The sequence below is a fragment of the Lathyrus oleraceus genome, chromosome 6 (genome assembly GCF_024323335.1).
Source record: "Lathyrus oleraceus cultivar Zhongwan6 chromosome 6, CAAS_Psat_ZW6_1.0, whole genome shotgun sequence".
NCBI lineage: Eukaryota > Viridiplantae > Streptophyta > Magnoliopsida > Fabales > Fabaceae > Lathyrus > Lathyrus oleraceus.
In genome coordinates this window covers 425,479,690-425,499,906 of record NC_066584.1, presented here as the reverse complement: position 1 = coordinate 425,499,906, position 20,217 = coordinate 425,479,690, and the positions used below count along the sequence as shown (strand labels likewise).

Below are 20,217 nucleotides of genomic sequence, written 5' to 3'. Positions count from 1 at the left end.
CATGCATTCTAGTTGTTTTATTGCTATTTTGTTGTGTTATTACTATGTTTTTCTTTGTTTTCAGGTTTTTACTTTAATCGGAGCCCCGATCGAGAAAAGGAGCGAAAAAGAGCCAAAAACCCTAAAATTCAGCATTTTGTACTTGTGGCTTCCCCCATGGCTGGCGCCATAGACCCTGCCATAACGTGTCCAAGTTCAACTTCCCTCAACTGCCACGTTCCCCACTACTTCCACTAAGACGCCTCAGAATGGTCTTGTGGCGGGCACCATGGCCTTGTGGCGGGCGCCACAAGAGGAAAAGTTTTCCCTCTCATTTTCAAGTTGAAGGGCATCCTTGTCATTTCCATCTTTTTTCTTGCTTATAAATAGAAACTCAAAATCACTTTTTCAAGCATCCAAACTTAGAACAGAGGCAAACTCAGAGCAACTTTGTTTCACTTAGGCATATATTCAGTATTTTAAAGTGATAATCGCTTCGCATTGGAGTGTTACCACAATTGTGTAATCGAGTCTGTGATAGAGTCTGTAATCGAGTTTGGAGCACTTTGAAAGGAAGTTAATCCTGCCGTCATTTTCATTTCCGCTTTGCAATTTACTCAACCCTCCGATTGGAGCAGGTTTTTATTACTTGTCTTTATCTTGTTTATTTTCCCGCACTCACTTTACTTTTATTTATTTTCCCGCACTCGCTTTACTTTTATTTATTTCCTCGCACTCGCTTTAAATTATTTATTTCCTCGCACTCGCTTTACTTTTATTTATTTCCTCGCACTCGCTTTACTTTTATTTATTTCCCACACTCGCACTACTTTTATTTACTTTTCGCACTCGCACTACTTTTATTTAAATTAATGCACTTTTACTTTACCATGTCTAACTAAATTTATAAGGTTAGAATGTAAGGATCGTAATTGAACCGATAATCCGTACAATTGTTCGTAGAAGCACTTAAGGGCTATTTTAACTTTCAACTTAAGTTTTCCCGCACTTCAATTCCGTTGGGTAAGATCGAAAGTCGTCCAACGTCTATCTAAACTTAATTGTTTTTAACTATTTCAAAAACAGCGAAAGCGCTTTGTTTAGTTCACTAGGAGTTTTTAATTTAAGAAGAAAAGAGATTTTAAAACTATTTTCGGACGCGTTTATAAGTTTAGAGTCTGGTTCGTAAGAACCTCTTTTGGTTAAGAAGTCCAGGTTATAATATTTTTCAACTTAGTCAAGATACTATATTTCTTAAAAATAGGTTTACTACTCTAACGCAATGCGTGTCTTTTTATAAGTGACAATAAGAGGGTTTCATTAGGGAGTATAACTCGGTTCTGAATACCCGAAAGCGACAGTTCCCGTTAAATTAGTTATTTTCAAAGTAGGAAACATTGCCCATAAGTAGTTCTATTAGCAAGTACTTGGATTATTAATTGATTATGTGAATTACATTCGACCCTGTCTTTATTAATTAAACTCTATTCAATACTTTACTTTTCATTGCACACTCTAAAAACACCTATTTTGATTGCCTTTGATAAACACCATAACAATAGATAACAATAGATTGACACTTGGTCTCTGTGGATTCGACAATCTTTTATATTACTCTGACGCGTTCGTATACTTGCGAAAAGCACCGTATCAAGTTTTTGGCGCCGTTGTCGGGGACCAATTTCGTCAAATTTCATTTTCCTGTTGTTATATCATTTAGACTTAGGCTATTTCTCGCCGGTTAATGCGAAGAACTCGCAGCACCGAAAGTTTAAGCTTAGTATACCCTCTGGCGGAACCTGAACGTTACGCTCGCGCACGTTTATTCTTTCATAGAATTAAGAGAGCTATGGTCGAAGATCAAAACCAAAGACCTCTTAAAGATTTCGCTCAACCATCAAATGAAGAACTTAGTTCTAGTATAGTGAACCCAACCATCCCAGCTAATAATTTTGAACTTAAACCATCCCTGTTGCAACTAGTGCAACAGAGACAATTCGCAGGTCTCGCTACTGAGAACCCAAACCAACATTTAAAAATATTTCTTCAATTAGCAGACACTTTTAAAACCAATAGAGTTTCTCCTGAGGCAATACGTTTAAGATTATTCCCTTTTTCCCTCAGAGATAAAGCCCTATCATGGTTAGATTCCCTTCCACCCAATTCCATTACGACTTGGGATAACCTTAGAAGAGTTTTTCTTGCTAGATACTTTCCCCCGAGTAAGACCGCCGTTCTTCGAAACCATATAACTAGATTTACCCAAAACCAAGGAGAATCGTTGTTCGAAGCTTGGGAGAGATATAAAGAGTTGTTAAGAGCATGCCCACATCATGGCTTAGAAAATTGGTTAATCATTCAAACCTTCTATAATGGACTTCACTATAACACAAAGATGACCATCGACGCTGCCGCAGGCGGTGCTCTGATGAACAAACCTTATCCTGAAGCTAGTGCCCTCATCGAAGATATGGCTCAAAACCATCAATCATGGGGAGTCGAACGAGCGACAGTTGAGAAGAAGGAAGCCCAAGGAGGAGTGCATGAACTAAGCTCTATAGACATGATGCAAGCTAAAATGGACGCATTAGCCCTTAAGGTCGAGCATATGTGCATAAACCCGAATACTGTAGCCGCAGTTTCATCGGATTGTGAGATATGTGGAACCAAAGGACACCAATCTGTAGAATGCAGTCTATTAAACGAAACTCACTCTGAGCAAGTGAATTACACCCAAGGGAACCCATACTCGAATACCTATAACCCTGGATGGAGGAATCACCCGAACTTCTCCTATAAAAACAATAACCCTATCCAAAATAATGCACCTCCGAGACCTAGTTATCAAGCCCCTAGATCAAATCAACCTATGCAACCTGTGCCACCAAAGCCGAGCCTTGACAAAATTTTGGAAAATTTTATCACCCCTCAAATCCAACAAAACAAGGAGTTCATGAACCAAAACATTCATGTTAACGAATTGATTACTCAGTTAGGAACCAAGGTTGACCAAATAGTTACTCATACTAAGATGCTTGAAACCCAGATCTCTCAGGTAGCTTTAAACCAAGCCCCTCAGACTACACCTGGAGGACAATTCCCTGGACAACCTCAACAAAATCCGAGAGGACAAGCCAATACCATTACCCTACAAAGTGGGAACACTTATGATGAGCCACCAAACCCTAGATTGAGTGAACCCGAAACTTCTAAGGAATGTACCAAGCCCCCGGACGAAGTAAAGGTACCAGAGGAATCTGAAAACCAGGAAGGTCGAGAAAAAGGAGAAGAATCTAAAGATAAAACTTACGTACCACCCCCGCCATATAAACCACCTATACCATATCCGCAAAGACTCAAACAAACCCAGATCAATAAACAGTATCAAAAATTTATTAAAGTTATAGAAAAACTTCATGTAGAAATCCCTTTCACAGAAGCCATCACCCAAATACCTTCTTATGCAAAGTTTCTCAAAGACATCCTTACCAACAAACGTAGACTTGACGATCTGAAGCCTTTGGAATGTAATGCTATTTCCGAGCAAAAATTAGCAAAGAAAGATAAAGACCCTGGAAATTTCTCCATTCCTTGCCTTTTGGGTAATCATGTCATCGAAAAAGCTTTTCTAGACTTAGGAGCTAGTGTGAGCCTAATGCCTTTAGTAGTTTGTGAGAGGTTAAACTTAGGAGAATTACAGCCCACTAAGATGTCACTTCAGTTAGCCGATAGATCTGTTAAATATCCGATAGGCATTTTAGAAGATGTCCCTGTTAGGATAGGTCAGTTATTTATCCCTACTGATTTTGTTGTCATGGACATCAAAGAGGACAATGATATACCAATCCTTCTAGGTAGACCATTCTTATCGACTGCAGGAGCCATAATAGATGTCAAGAAAGGAAAGTTGACATTTGAGGTAGGTGACGAGAAAATAGAATTTATACTTTCGAAGTTCCTTATGGCACCTGTGATAGAAGACGTGTGTTATGCCTTATATATCATTGATGAATGTGTTAGAGAACTAGAACAAGAAGAAATTATAAAAACAATTAAGTTACCATCAACCCGCATAATGGAAGATGATGACTTTGAGAAACCATACATCGATGATAACCTTTACGAATGTTTATCCCGTACCCCAGATCCTACGCCATGCCCTAAGAAACCAACCTTAGAACTTAAGGAACTGCCTAAGAACCTGAGATATGAGTTCCTCGATGAAAAGATGAACCGTCCAATTATAGTCAGTGCTACCTTGAGCCAAGAGGAAACGAACCAACTTTTAGACATTTTACGAAGATATCCCTCATCCTTAGGATATAATATCTCTGACCTGAAAGGTATAAGCCCATCCGTATGCATGCATCGGATTTCGCTCGAAGAAGATTCAAAACCCTCCAGAGAACATCAGAGAAGAATAAACCCTATAATGAGTGATGTTGTTAAAAAGGAAGTTCTTAAGTTACTTGAGGCAGGTATAATTTATCAGATCTCGGATAGTAAGTGGGTGAGCCCTGTGCATGTAGTACCTAAAAAGGGAGGCATCACAGTCGTGCAAAACGATAAAGGCGAACATGTAGCAAAACGGTTAGAAGGAGGATGGCGGATGTGTATAGATTATAGAAAATTAAATAAAGCAACTAGGAAGGATCATTTCCCTTTACCATTTATAGACCAAATGCTGGAGCGTCTAGCCAAACACTCTTACTTCTGTTATCTAGATGGATACTCCGGATTCTTCCAAATACCTATCCACCCCGAAGATCAAGAAAAAACTACCTTTACATGCCCTTATGGAACTTTTTCCTACAGACGAATGTCATTCGGCCTCTGTAATGCCCCAGCTACTTTCCAACGCTGCATGATGTCAATCTTTGCAGATTACCTAGATGGTATCATGGAAGTGTTTCTGGATGATTTCTCGGTTTGCGAATTTGATTTCCACAATTGTCTTGCTAACCTTGAGAAAATCCTGGAGAGATGCGTGGAGGTGAACCTCGTGCTAAACTGGGAAAAATGTCATTTCATGGTAACCGAAGGAATAGTTTTAGGACATATAGTTTCTGAAAAAGGTATAGAGGTAGATAAAGCTAAAATAGAAGTTATAGAAAACCTAAAACCACCAAAAACCATCAGAGAAGTCTGAAGCTTTCTTGGACACGCTGGATTCTACCGGCGTTTTATTAAGGACTTCTCCAAAATAACTAAACCTTTAACTGGACTTTTAATGAAAGATGCTGAATTCGTTTTCGATGAAAAATGTAATGACGCATTTAATCTTTTAAAGCAATCATTAATCTCAACACCCATTATGAAACCACCAGATTGGTCAGAACCTTTTGAGATAATGTGCGATGCTAGTGATTATGCAGTTGGAGCCGTTCTAGGACAAAGGAAAGATAAAAAATTACATGCCATTTATTATGCCAGTAGAACCCTAGATGTTGCCTAACTTAACTATGCAACAATTGAAAAAGAATTACTCGTTGTAGTTTTCGCTATAGACAAATTTAGATCTTATCTAGTAGGAGCAAAAATTATAGTTTACACCGATCATGCTGCCATTCGTTACCTATTAAGTAAAAAAGATGCCAAGCCCAGGTTACTCCTATGGATTCTATTACTACAAGAATTTGATTTAGATATAAGAGATAAAAAAGGCACTGAAAATGTAGTAGCCGATCACCTTTCTAGGCTAGAACATCTAAAACCAGAACTAGTACCCATAAATGATGATTTCGCCTATGATAGACTGATAGCTAGAGTAGAAACCCTTGAAGATGATAACCTAAGCCCTGATGAGCATCCCCAAAATTCCTTAGCAATAAGTAACTTACCCTGGTATGCAGACTTCGTTAATTACCTAGCTGTTGATATAGTACCCCCTGATCTTGACTACCACCGCAAGAAGAAATTCTTCCACAATGTGAGAAACTTCTATTGGGACGAACCGCTCCTTTTCAAAAGGGGTAAAGATGGCATTTTTCGCCGTTGCGTTCCAGAAGAAGAGGTAAATAATATCATCAAGCATTGTCATTCTGCACCTTATGATGGACATGCGAGCACCTCTAAGACGTACGCCAAGATTCTTCAAGCTGGCCTATTCTGGCCTACCATGTGGCGCAATGTCTATGCTTGCATTGTCAAATGTGATAGATGCCAATGCACTGGAAACATTTCAAGGCGTGATGAAATGCCTCTAAGAAACATTCAGGAAGTAGAACTCTTTGACGTATGGGGTATAGATTTCATGGGACCTTTTCCACCATCCTTAGGAAACAGGTATATCTTAGTAGCTGTGGACTATGTGTCTAAGTGGATTGAAGTTATAGCTGCACCCACAAACGACACTAGGGTTGTAATCAAACTATTTAAAAACTATATATTCCCTAGATTTGGAACACCATGTTTAGTCATAAGCGATGGAGGATCACACTTTATATCGAGAATATTTGACAAACTTTTAAGAAAATATGGAGTTAGGCATAGAGTAGCAACGCCATACCATCCACAAACTAGTGGCCAAGTAGAAGTATCCAATAGGGAGATAAAACAAATCCTAGAGAAAACCGTTTCCATTTCTAGGAGAGACTGGTCTCAGAAACTTCAAGAAGCATTATGGGCCTATAAAACCGCTTTCAAAACCCCTATAGGAACTACTCCTTACCAACTAGTCTATGGAAAGTCCTGTCACTTACCGTTTGAATTAGAGCATAAGGCCTATTGGGCCATTAAAACTTTGAATTTAGACTACCTAGCCGCTGGAGAAAAGCGTACCCTAGACATTCATAAACTAGAAGAACTTAGGCAATCTGCCTACGAGAATGCAAAAATATATAAAGAGAGAACAAAAGCCTATCACGACAAAAGAATAGTAAAGAAAAACTTCAATATAGGCGATCCTGTTCTCCTTTTCAACTCTAGGTTACGACTCTTCCCTGGAAAGCTACGTTCAAGATGGACTAGTCCTTTCGAAGTATCCAAAATTCTGAGATCCGGAGCCGTAGAAATCAAGAACGAAACCTGTAGCCCATTCATTGTAAATGGACAAAGAATGAAGCTCTACGAAGGAGGAGACATTCCAGCTGTCGCAACCTGAAAAATACAGTGTGCGAAAAAAACAACCGGCAAAAGAAAATGACAGAAGAGTCGCCACCGTGCGTTATTTATCCCCAAAGGAGGGAAAGGAAACGCTCGAAGTAAACCTGAAAAGAGGAAAGGAAAAGACAAGGTCTCGCAACCAAATCTTGGGTTCGGGAGTCGGTTATGCGAAGGGAAGGTATTAGCACCCCTACGCATCCGTAGTACTCTACGGGATCCACTTTTGTAGTTCTTGTCTAAAGGGTGTGAGTTTATCTTGTGATGTTTACTAAAAGAAAGGGTTAAATGAAAATGACTCGCGCGGATGTCGCATCCACTACATACGTATCTCATCTGAATATGAGAATCAGAGTCTTCGTAGCTCGGCTGACCTATGGGTTGGGGGGATGTGTGCTCGCTAAGACATCGCGTCTTATGCCTACGTATCTCATCTGGAATGAGAATCAGAGCAAGCCGTAGTTCGGCTAACTACGGGGTTATGGATTGGGTTTTGGACGAACGACGTTACTACGTAATCTACCGGATGCTCGACCTTTGGAGACTTACTCGCCTGTAGTAGAAGGAGTTAACGTGTTCTTAGGAGAAGAAAAATCAATGAGTTGATAGGGTTAGGGATGCTCATGCAAAAAGGCAGTCCTTGACGAAGGAACCTGTAAAAAAAAATAAACACACAAAAACATTGCCTCCTATCGAGGTCTTCCAGCTAGGAAAGCAGTAAAATGCGGGAAAAATGTAAAAGGTACCACACGGATAAAGATCCGAAGTAACAGCAATTAGAGGAATGGGAAACCCAGGGATCCTTCCAAGCTAAACACCATCAAAGAAAGCGAGTCAGTACAGGTAATCGGAATAAACCTCCAGGTGGTATCCCACAAATAAAGTGGAACACCAGGCAAGCTATCCCTGTAAGAGTATGTGAGCCCTCACAAAAACTCAACAAAAGGTTAGAGACAAAAAAATACGGTAATCAAGGGTTGCCCCCAAATCAAAATGTAACCACATGAATCATGCCATTAAAATTCATAAAAAAGACATGCATCAAAAGGGTATCAAATTCACTCATAATACCTCAAACATTCAGAGTATTCAAATTCAAAGCTCAAAGGTAATGGGAATAAGGGCAAACCTGATTGGAGAGCTTGATTGAAATTGAGTTGCACCCGTGAGGTTTACAAAACAATCTTTAGGGTTTATGTGAGGCAGAGGTGATTTTGTGCAGTTGAGTTCCCTTCAGGGTTTGGAGGCTGCTCTGAACTCTGTTAGCTCTTCTCTCACTATCTTTTTCCCCAGGGTTCTTCTCTCACTATCTTTTTCCCAGACAGGGTAACAGGAATGGAATGGCCTTTTGTTTCACTGAAACTTTGAATTTATAACCTGATTTTTGTGGACCTGTGGGCTCCAATGAGAGAGGTCCAAGTCCAAGATTTTTTATTTTATTTACTTATTTATTTATTTATTTATTTATTTATTTTTTGTTTTTTTTTTGTTTTCCGTTTTTTTAAAAAAAAAGATATTCCGATTGCCATGATGAAATGCAAATGCTAAATGACCTAAAAATGAATGCATGCATGAGGTGTAAAGCGTATGCTTCCAGGAAAAATGAAGGGTAAATTTTGGGGTATTACAGCTGCCCCTATTCAATCAACTAGAGACCTCGAAAGAAGATAGCAGCGACTTTCGTGCTTCCGAGATATCAAGGGATTGAATACAATAAAAGCCCGAAAATTTGCATTGAAGTGAAGTGAAGTAACAATGCCTGTCAGAATCGACAAAGAGATGGCCTTGAAAGAAGAATCGTCTGGTACGGTGAGAGTCAGTCTGAATACCGAAAAAGAATGTTAACCTGGATACCAAAATAAATGGTAACACAGAAATAACCATGGCCTGAATTCCGCTCATCAGTCTGAATACCGAAAAAGAATGTTAACCTGGATACCAAAATAAATGGTAACACAGAAATAACCATGGCTTGAATTCCGCTCATCAGCCTGAATACTGGAAATGACTTCGATCTGAACATCGGGAGATATGAGATTATTAATATCGGTCTGAACACCGAGAGGCTGGCCTGAATGCCACAAGTTGCGTCGACCTGAACGTCAGAAACTTCTTCGATCTGAACATCGGAAAATTGGCCTGAATGCCACAAGTTTCATCGACCTGAACGTCGGAAACTTCTTCGATCTGAACATCAGAAAACTGGCCTGAATGCCACGTCGATCTGAATATCGGAAAACTGGCCTGAATGCCACAAGTTGCATCGACCTGAACGTCGAAAACTTCTTCGATCTGAACATCGGAAAACTGGTCTGAACGCCACTTCGGTCTGAATACCGGAAACTTCATGTCTGTCAGCATCGACAGAAATAGGGAACGATAATAGAGGCGGCGCATGGGCCAATGACACTTGTTGGGGATAACAAAGGTAAGTCATGAACAATCTTCAGTCTGAGTACTGGAAACAACTTCTGGCTTATCACTTGGGATACCGAGAATCTTTTATGCTTACATGCGTATGTTTGAATTTTTCAATGGCGTAATGCTCCATGAAAATGGAAATGCTACGCGATTTGGGAGGATGCAATGCAATATGATTCTACATGCAGGGATGCGAAATGCTGGGTAGAATGCCAAGCTGAGGCAAGGGGATCTGCTGGGGAAATGATCACCATCTTTTGGACCCTGGCAAGGCTGCTGGAGATGCACAGCGCAGAGAATTTTGTGGGGAAATGACCCGCCACACGGTGTTCTAGCAATGACGAAATACCGAGATTCTGACTGGGGAGAGAACGGCACTGAAAACCTGCTGTTGGGGAAAGCGATAGTGGTTCTGGCAACCACGATCTGCGAGAGATGACTTAGCAGGGGAAGCAAACACCGATACGGTACCGAGGTTCTGCTTCAAGGAAAGAAACCATGGATCTGGCATTGGGATTATCGATCTGACCTCGAACTCTGAGGAGCAGCCGCTTCTGCTGGGAAGATACAGTCTGGCACTGTCAACTCTACTGGGGAGTGTATAATCTGAAACCACCGCATGGGGGGAGGTACAGTGGTGAGAACCTGCTGGGGATTGAAGAATCCAACGCTCTGATCAGCTCTGTAGGGATAAGATACCTAATTCGTCTGTTGGGGGAAAACATTCGCGATCATCTGCAGGGGATTTTAAGGAAATGCCCTGAGGGTACCTGTTCTGAATAGACGATCCAAAGCACTTAAAATTTACAGCAATTTTAAATGTTTATTAAGCATGTACCTGTAAAGCTCTTATGTGTCATGATGCAATGTTTATCAAAAAATTCGGACGTCATTTTTGCAAACAAAACAGAAAAATGAAAATGAAAACCGAGATATACTGAATAACATGATTTTAATGATTGAACGGCCTCTGAATAGGCATTTACATCAGTAAGAAATCCCTGGAAAGAGGTAATCGCACAACAGATAAAAACAGACATTAATCTAATGGCAATGTGAAATGGATTTCTATTGGGTTCCAATTCTGCAATGACTTGCTCGTCTTCAAGATCCTCCAGATGATCAGCTTTCTGAAAGAGTGATTGGATTGTTTCCTATCCTTCAAAAGTTTCCAGTCATTGACACGAGATGAGATTCAGAACTACTCAGAACGCAGTCATTCGCTTAATCCCTAACTTTTGCCTGGATCGCCCTTTTCGGGTTTTCAATCCACCGGGATACCCATTTTTGCCTAAGTTGCCTTTTCAGGTTTTCGACTTACCGGGTGTACAATCTTTTCACTTTTAATCCCTAATTTTTGCCTGAACCTTTTTCATTTTCTTGGTTCGCCGGGATGCCCATTTTTGCCTGGACTACTCTTTTTATTGTCCAGCAGGTCTATTTCATGCGAAGTATTTTTTAACTGCGTCTGAGTTCACCGGGGAAGTGAAGTTTTCACCATCCATCGTTGCAAGCATTAAGGCCCCACCATCAAAAACCTTGGTGAGAATATACGGTCCATCATAGTTATGAGTCCACTTGCCCCTGTGATCTGTCTGAGGAGGAAGGATCCTTTTCAACACCAAATCTCCGACCTGGAAGCATCGAGGACGCACTTTCTGATCAAAGGCTCTCTTCATCCGACTTTGATACAACTGCCCATGACAAATGGTTGCCATTCACTTCTCTTCGATAAGACTCAACTCATTGAACCTTGTCCGAATCCATTCAGCTTCATCTAACTTGACATCCAACAGGACTCTTAGAGAAGGAATCTCCACTTCAACAGGTAGGACTGCTTCCATACCATACACAAGGGAGTAAGGGGTTGCCCCGGTCGATGTACGTACTGAAGTACGGTAACCATGCAAGGCGAAGGGTAGCATCTCATGCCAATCTCTGTACGTAACGACCATCTTCTACACAATCTTCTTTATGTTCTTATTTGCCGCTTCAACAACACCGTTCATCTTAGGGCGGTAAGGGGAAGAATTGTGATGTTGAATGTTGAAGTTCTGGCACAACTCCTTCATCATTTTGTTGTTGAGATTAGAACCATTATTAGTAATGATTCTTTCGGGAATCCCATAGCGACAAATGATTTATTTCTTGATGAATCGGGCAACCACATGTCTGGTGACCTTCGCAAATGACGCTGCTTCGACCCACTTGGTGAAATAGTCGATGGCAACAAGGATGAAGCGATGCCCATTGGAGGCGGTCGGCTCAATCTTTCCAATCATATCGATGCCCCACATAGCAAAAGGCCACGACAAAGACATCACATTGTAGCGGTGTATTCGTCGCTATATGATTTATCGATTAAACCATAAGCAAAGCATACAATGAAATTCGAGTCGCCACCGCACTTTTATTTATCCAAAGGACTGGCTAAAAAGCGAACAAAAGCCTAAGAAGTTTTACACGTAGAAAACTAATAAAAAGATCAGAGAGTCTGGGTAAGGGGTAAATTACGCAATGGGAAGGTGTTAGGCACCCACTACGTCCTAGGTACTCCTAGGGAGCCCTTTTCACACTTGTTGTATAAAATTGTTATTTGTTATGACATAAATATTGTGCAAACATGATTGGGATGATGAGAAAAGAATATACATTTTAATTATTTTTGTGTTCGAACGGATGAACCCGTTGCCTACGTACCTTCCATCAAAGGTAAGGATCAAAACGCCGTAGTTCGGCTAAAAGATTTCCAAAAGTTGGTGGATTCAATTTTAAACAATAGGACTGAGGCTTTTCATTATCAATGGGAGAAAACTCGACCAAGACCAACATCCACCATGCGAGGATAGCTTCGACGTACTAGAGGGGTTAACCCTGTTTTCAGTACGGAAGTCTTATAGTCGACTCACTAAGGATAGGGTGAGGTTTACATCAACCACAATGATAATTGAAACCTATGGCTAATGCATGAAAAGATTAACAATGGACAAAGCCAAAACAATTGAATGGGTGAAGTTAATTGATTGTGATTATGAAAGTGGAGTCAAAGTATGATTAAGATTGATTCAAAGAAGTATTATGAAATGGAGTTTGAAAAAAGTCAAGGACTTGGGTCCAGGTTTTTAATTTGAAAAGCATGAAGATGTTTGCACAATATCTATGTCAAGTTTGAAAGTAATGTGCGAAAAGGTTTAGGACATAATGGGGATGAATGGATGAAGATGGATTATAAAACTTCTTAGAAGGTTCACCTCTTGAAATCATATAGAAGATGATTCAAGTGTGTCCTTTGGAATGGGCAATGAATAATAACAAACAAACAAAGAAGAAAGTCAACAAAAAGCGGATACCGGATGCCAATCACTGGGCTTATGCCAATCTCCTAAAATAGAACTGGATATCAGAGGCCACTCTATGGACTTACACTAATCTCCTCACACAAAGAAATAAAAGTGGATACCGGATGCCAATCACTGGGCTTATACCAATCTCCAACAACAAAAACAACATGTGGATGTCAGATGCCAATTTATCTGGGCTTACTCTAACCTCCAACATATGATCATAGGAATACAAATGCCAAATTACACGGACTTACAATTGTATCCTCACATACAAACAAACAAAGCAACATATGATCATAGGAAAGCAAATGCCAACTTACAGGGACTTATAATTGCATCCTCACATACAATCAAACAAATGCATCAAGCAAAGATAAAATGAGTGGCCAATGAAATGGTCTTATACTCACTTCCACATCATAGGAACAATAGCCAAAGGATGGTCTTACAACTGTCCTCAATGGGTAAACAACAATGATAATGTCACAAAGACAAATGAGATGATCAGGCACTAATGAGAAATTAATGATGATAAATGCATAAAGCATACAAGCAAACATGTGCATATGAAACAACAATCAATCAATGAAAGCATTCAGCACACACTATAATCAAACAAGGAGGCTCATACAAAAGGGTTAGGCATTGAAGCCAATTGGAATAGGGTCACTGGTGCTCTTAACCTTGCCATTGAGGGGCTAAGGTGAAGCATATGAGAGGAGATGAGGGATGTGCCTCATTGCTCTTATCCCTGGTCAGGGAGAGCATTTGAATATCAGAAGGTGTGGGAGTTCAGAAAGTAAGAACTCTCTCCACATATTAGACTCTATAGATCTTGGGTTTGGATCTCAATGCTACAACCATGTAATGGGAGCAAGGAGAAGACTCACAGAATAGTAGGAGATAGGTTGCTTATCTCTTTGATCTACCAATTGCCTTATTAAAAGGACTTTTCCTGCTTGGGACAAATGTAAACACACACAAGCATTGCCTCTTAAGGAGGACTTCAGACAGTTGCCTGGCCAAGTAACAGGCCAGGTCTTCCAGACTACATGAAGAAAAGGGATTATACCTCAATGCAAATTGCTATAAAGCAAAGCAAAGCAAGTTCTTAAAGAACTAAGCAACTAAAAGGTACCTGAAATAGTCAAACAGAATCAGTACACAACTCAAAGTCAAAGTCAAAAGGAGATAGGAATTAACAGCAAACACAATCAGATAAATGTGGAATACACAAGACTCAAGGCTTGTGAGCCAAGCAACCTACAAAACAAGCATGTTAGTTATGATAAACAAATCAAGCTCAAACAAATTTGTATGATCTCTTTGAAGCAATGTTGCTTAACCTGAAAAACATGAACTCAAACATGAGCAACAGGACCACTAGGACAAGCCTAGGGTCAAAAAGGGATGAGAAAGTCAAAACAGCAAGTGACACTCAATAAAAATCAAGTTTAAACAATCAAGAAGCAAACTCAATTGGTCCCATGTTCATATCATTCACCATCATGATTTCATAAGCAAATTAGGTCAAGGCATGGCATATGAAAGCTCATAGAAGTCAACAGCAAGACTCAATTCAAAACCAATCATAAACAATTCAAAAAAATATCAAATAATTCATGATCAATCATAATCCATAGCATGATATGCATATCAAATTTCAGCTCATTTGGATCATGGGAAGTTGGTCAATGAAAATCAGAAAGGCAAGGCAAGTTTAAGCATGCTCAAAGAAGTCAACCAAACATGTATCAATTTCAAAAAATCATAAATCAGTGATAACATATGAGAAATGAATGGGATCAACACCATGTCAAAGCTTAAGATGTCTAATAATCACATATCAAATTTCATGTTCATCCAATAATGTATGAGAATTTCACAAATGAAATGGGAACATGTGTCACAAAAAGTCAACATATGACTAAACAGGGGAGAAAATCTCAAACAATTAGGAAATGCCACAAATAATTCCAAGAAAAATCACATGTAAACTATACATCCAAGAGTTCAATCATGCAAAAATTCAAAGCAATTGGAGTTCAAGAAGCATGGTATTGAAAATCATCAAGTTGCACATCATTGGTGTGACACAAATTGTCACACCCTACTTCAAAAAATCATAACTCAACAACCAGAGATGATAAATTCATAAACTCTACACCAAAATCACCATGAATGTGTCAAGTTTAAGCACAAAAAATTTGGAGGCCATTGGACAAAGCATCATCATTTCACAAATGTTTTGGCGAAGGGTACAAAAAATGAACACATGTCACAAACCCTAGCATAATTAAAAAACCATTCATGCAAAAATTCTGGAAAATACATGATTAAATACTAGAGATTGAGAGGAACAAAATGCAAAAATTCTCATGAAATTTGGATAAAAGATGGTTGACTTATGATTTTTGGAAGTTAGTGATCAAAAATGGAATAAAGAAAATAAAACAACATGAATTAATGGGTCAAATGACACGGCAGTGGCAAACTTGTAATTACTTGGCCAACTTATCAAAACGCTGCGCATTACACAGGACAATGAAATGTTGTGATTGGCTGTTGGCAATGAAACAGTAAAACAGCATGCAACGTGAAAAGGAAATCTGGGCAGCCATGGAAAATTAGGGTTTAGTGTACAGTGTCATCTTCATCACTTGTTCAAATCGATTTTCCCAGAAATGAAAAATAGGCATACCATTAGAATCATCAGACCAAGCACATCAAGAATATGGCATTCATTTTCCTTAAAACAAACTAACAAGAATGAATCGAACATAAACATATTCACACATCATATTTCAAATCAACATATCTTTCAGCACAGGCAACCATTCAACACGATTCAAAGCTCAAAAGAATCAGCATGCAAGGATCTATAAGAAGCATGTCATAATTTAGTGAAATAAGGAGGTCGAATTCTTACTTGTTCTTGAAGAAAATGGAGAAACAGTTGTTGTTTGGTGATGCAAGCTCAAAACAGATGCACACAAAGCTTCCAAATGCTGAATGGTCAAGTGATTTTAGCTCAAGAGTCCTTGAGAAAGCTCCACACTAGTTCTGCCATGAGAGAGGGTTGTTAAAACAGTTGTGAAATCCTTGCTTCCAGATGGTATATGAGGCTTGCAATCAGCTCAAGATGATGGTAAATGATGAAGCCAAGAACCAGGGCTCGAGTTCTTTTGCCAATCTTTAGTAAAGTTTCAAAATGGAAAAATGAGCAAAATGAGAGAGAATGATTTTCTGTTTTGGAATGTTGGCTGCTAGGGTTTCTTTTGGCAGAAAATGAACAATATATATGCTGTTTATGTTGCTAAGCATGATTAGTCCAAGTGGTAATTCAAATTTTGTTAAAATCACATGTTTTGCTAATTTGGTCCATTTCACTTAAGTGGTGAGGTGCATGGTGGCTGCAGCTCGAATTGCGCCTCAAACATGTCCTAAACATCATTTCTGAACTTATCCAAATGGCAAAATGTGTTGGAAGTGGTTAATTTTGAAACTCATTTTTTCACCTCTCTTGAAATTAAATCATGCTAGTTCAAAAATGCCATTTTGATTTGTAATGTTTTGGTGAATGATGATGACATTTTTGGAAAGAGGGGATCAAATGTGACTTGTTGCAAAAAACCCCACCCAAATTGGCCAAATGGTTTGAGAGATATGGTCTTTTGAAGTTCAAAAATTTTGGAGAATGATTTGATCATAACTTGCCAACCATACATGGGAATTGAGTGTTCTTGGACTTTTTGGAAATGGGAGAACAAGATCTTCAACTTTCATGTTGGGCAAAAATTCATTTGAAGCTTGTATCATGATGTAAGTTTAGGATCAAGAAGTTTCCATTTTTGGCAAATTCCAATTACAGGTCAACTTTCTATTTCTGGAAATTTCTTGTCTGACTTTATTTTCTTCACTGTGGATGCTTGACTTGATGTATGAGGCTTTTATAGACATGAATGAGACCTCTCAGACCAAATCCCACCATCAAATCACTGATTAAATGGACAGTTGACCAACAGTTGACTTTCTAGGGTTTTGCCTGACTGAACCATGTTCTGATGAATTCCAAGCCCCTAATTCCTTGAGATCTTGATTCCAAATGATGTCACAACACATAAGAACTCTTGATGATTGATCATGGTGCCCAAATTCTGCAAGAATGGCCACCATCCATTGCTTAATGACTGATTTGACTGATTTTGACCTAATTGGCTTCATCTGCAAGTAACATGGTTAGATGACAATATTTTTGTACTTTTTGGTTAGTAAACATATGAAAAGCAAAGATATACAAATGCAAAACATACTTGGTGATCAAGAACCACACTCACAAGGTGACTCACCCACTAGAAGGGAAGCTAGGGATGCTATGATCCTTGAGGCCATGATATGATATGATATGGGCCATGAGGGATCTTAGGGCCAAAATTGGGGTCTTACAGATGCCCCTATTTAAGGTCATTCTAGCCGGAGAAGTGAAGTTTAGAAATCTTCATCTCGACGCGGTAGAATGGGCTTAAATAACAGTAATGAGACAAATTTTGGTCCCTAAGAGACCTCATGATGCAAATGTATGCATGCAAAAGACACAAATTCTGTGGGGAATATGGTTCACACAGAAGAAAAGACGATCCATCGGAGTGATACACTCACCAGGAACAGAGACTCTAACAAGACTTTTGTTGGGGATAAACAAAACTGACACAGCGTGAATAAGACACGACTCTGATTAGGGGATAACAGAAATCAGACTGGAGACCTCACTGGAGAGTGAAGGACTCACACCGGGGAAAAGAAAAAATTCCAAAGGAAAATAAATCCATTGGAAAGACACAAGCTGACTCCTGGGGAGAAGCAAGAGGAAAAAAAAAACTTCACTGAGGAAGCACCAAAGAATGAGGTGTTACCGGTATAAGGGTAACCAACTCAGGAAGAATGAATATCTAAGACCGGTATAAGGGTGAGAGATATCAATCAACCAAACATCTGAGAAAGACCTGAAAAAGGTACATAAACTCAGGAAAATCTGACTCCACAAGGGACCGAGGTCATAATAGGGAGCAGAAAGGAAGGAAACCAAGGATACCGGGTTGTAGGTATGTAAAAGGTGACCGACCAAAGACGTGAATTGGTGTGTGTTCCAAAACACTCATCATCCTGAAGAGAGCGAAAGCAAACTTGTTTATAGGATGGATATTTGATTCTATAAAGAATGCAAATCTTACTCAGTTGGGGAAACAAACAAAGTGTTCGACAAAAGAGTGCATGAGATATATTATCTATAGCCGTCAAAACGTAGATAATGTACTCGCATGGAAAGTTATCCTGAACCGGGTTGTAGGTTGTTTATAGGATAAAATCCGAAATCGTGAATTGGTTTGTGTTCCAAGACACTCATCACCCTGAAGAAAGCTAGAACAGCAGACTTGTTTATAGGATGGATATTCAATTCCACAAGGAATATGAATCTTACTCTGCGGAGAAAACAATCAAAAGATTAATCCAAGAGTGCATGAGACATATTATTCATTACCGGCAGACCGTGAATAATATACTCGAAAGGAAAAGACACCAGAGATACCAAAGTATATAATAGGTGACTAACCAAAGACGTGAATTGGTATATATGCCAAAACACTCATCATCCGAAAGGAGGGCTTGAAAAAGCAAATCGACTTACAGGATGGACATTCGAATCCACAACGGGAAAACGAATCTTACTCAACTGGGGACACAAACCCAAAGAGTGCATGAGATACAATATCCATTACCGGCAGACCGTGGATAAGAAAACTCGCATGAGATATATTATCTATTACCGTCAGAACGTAGATAATAAACTCGCATGGTAAGAAACACCAGAGATACCGAGGTATATAATAGGTGATCTACCGAAAACGTGAATTGGTATATATGCCAAAACACTCATCATCCAAAACACAAACTGGTTAAAGGATGGATACTCGATTCTACAGAGAATACGAATCTTGCTCAGCTGGGGAAAATCAACAAAGGATTCCAACTAAAGAGCGCATGAGACATATTATTCATTACCGGCAGACCGTGAATAATATCCTCGAAAGGAAAAGACACCAGAGATACCGAAGTATATAATAGGTGACTAACCAAAAAAGAGAGAGACAATCGATACCAAGCATCCGGGTAAACGAAAGACAACTCAAAGGGATAAATTGCAAGCATCCGGCAATTATCCGACAACAAAGAAATATTCGATTCCGCAAAGGGAAATAACGAATCTTACTCGATCAGGGAAAACACGAAAGGCTTCGACTGAAGAGTGCATGAGATATATTATTCATAGCCGTCAAAACGTGAATAATAACCTCGCATGGAATATTATCCTTAACCGGGTTGTAGGTTGTTTATAGGATAAAGTCCGAAAAGAAAGGCATCGGGATACCAAACTAGGTATATAATGATGACCATTAAAAGGGAGCAACAGACATTACCAACAAGAGGGTGAATGAAAGAAGACTCGCTGGGATGCATTGATGAAAATCAATGATCCGGGGAACACAATCACTGACAAAAGGTGAAAGGACCCGCTGGGGATAAAATTGCTAGCGTACGGCAATTATCCACAAAAGACTTGCTAGGGATATAAGTGCTGATCTGAGCAACTTATCCAAGCAAAGGAAAATCAACATCAAGAACTAGATGAAGATAACCACAAGGGAAATTGTCATCGGTTGGGATGAACAACAAAGTTAACTCTGCAAGGGGAGAGAACAGGGTTTATGACTACCAGTTTGTAGGTAGAAAAAACCGCAAAGATAGGACTTACGACTGCTGGTTTGTAGGCAGAGGGCCAAAAGGGTGGAGGTGACCACAAAATTAGGGTTTACATCTACCGACTACGGGGTAGAAGACCAACAACTCCGCGTGGGGATAGAACAAATCACAAATCTGCACGGGAAACCAAAATAGGGTTTATAACAAACCACAAACTGCTGAAGAGCAGGAAAATAGGATTTACAACTACCGACTGTTAGGTAGAAAAACAAAACTCTGGCTGGGGAATAAAAGGTGTATAACCACAAATTCTGTCAAGAAAGCCAGGAAAAATAGGACTTATAACTACCGGTATGAGGGTAGAGGCCCAAAAACTACTCCGCTGGGGAACAACCCACTAGGAAGCACAAAACGTCTGACAAATAGCCAATTCGGGAATAATCCGAAAAGACGGACTGAATCAAGACACGTCCTAATGAGGATATAACTCAAATAGGAACATCCATCCCAATATATGTGTTGGGAAGAAACGGAAGAAACCGTCATCCACGAGGATATATCTCAGTGGGGAACTGCAGAAGGAAAGGCAACATTTTCTGCTTATGGGCTGACT

General features: G+C 39.6%; 1 non-coding gene across 1 annotated transcript; it reads right to left on the bottom strand.

Moving 5' to 3' along the window:
- Positions 1 to 2,212: 2,212 nt before the first annotated feature.
- LOC127099589 (small nucleolar RNA R71) lies at positions 2,213 to 2,319 on the bottom strand. The gene has a single exon (XR_007794075.1). It is a non-coding gene; the product is annotated as a small nucleolar RNA R71 (small nucleolar RNA).
- Positions 2,320 to 20,217: the final 17,898 nt, after the last annotated feature.